Here is a 1,139-nt window from a genome sequence, read left to right on the forward strand (position 1 = left end):
TGTACTTGGATCATTTGGCTTGACTTTCTTGGACTGCTGTGATCTGCTATGAGAACTACTTCTCAGGCAGTTACTGTCCTTTCAGTCTTGGCCTCAGAATGAACACATATATAATAGACCTACATCTAACCTTCAGACTCACAGCCTAAAGCAGAGTTGTCTAAAAATCTGACAGAACCATGACTATGAGAATAAATGTTTATTGTTGGATAGCACTGAGTTTTGGGGTGGTTTATTAGGTAGCATTATTGTGGTGATAAATGACTAAGACATAGGTAGATATGCTAGATGTCAGAGAAAGACTGATTATCTGAGGGAGGTATAGGGATTAATGTTGATTCCTAGATTTCTGGAATTGGTAATGGAATATGGTGGTGGTATTATCCTGGGGGAAAAAAGAGAGGAAAAGCACGATGGTGAGGAGAAAATTATGAGTTTAGATTTGGGGCAGCTTTCATTTGGAATACCTGACAGACATATAAGTGGATGTATTTTATAAGATTCTGTCTGAAACCTCACGGTAGAGAAGGTGACTAAGCCAGGTCTTTAAGGAGCCAACATCTCTATATTAAAGACTTTTTACTGATAGGATGTATCTTCTAGAACATGGTGCATAGAAATGTTGGAAATTTTCAGTTGAGAGATATCAATACCTAGGTAGAGGCTGAAGCCATGGGAGAGAACAAAGTCTTCAAGGAGGGTTTACATGATGAAAAAAGAGGAGATCCAAAGATGTAACCTTTGAGAACATTAAACGTTTCAGGATTGGACCCCAAAGTTGAAGACCACAGGACAATGACAAGAAAAAGGTAGAAATATGAGAGGAAAACTGAGGGTGAATGGAGTTCCAGAAGCATCTTGGAAGAAAATGCCAAGCATAGAAGGATAACCAATTATGTGAAGTGTTTTAAAGTAGGATAAGAATCAAAAAGTGCTTTTGGTAAAAATGCTAAATTAGCATGTGGGTCATTAAAAAATGTAGGATTAACTTAAACCCACTCAAAATCTCAATACCATTTTTATTTAGAATTTCACAAAGTAATTCTAAAAGTTGTCTGAAAGAATAAATATAGCAAACAGCTTATAAAATATTAAAAAATAAAATCACTGGGAAGAAATATTACCTACCACATTATATA

The sequence above is a fragment of the Piliocolobus tephrosceles genome, chromosome 12 (genome assembly GCF_002776525.5).
Source record: "Piliocolobus tephrosceles isolate RC106 chromosome 12, ASM277652v3, whole genome shotgun sequence".
Lineage (NCBI taxonomy): Eukaryota > Metazoa > Chordata > Mammalia > Primates > Cercopithecidae > Piliocolobus > Piliocolobus tephrosceles.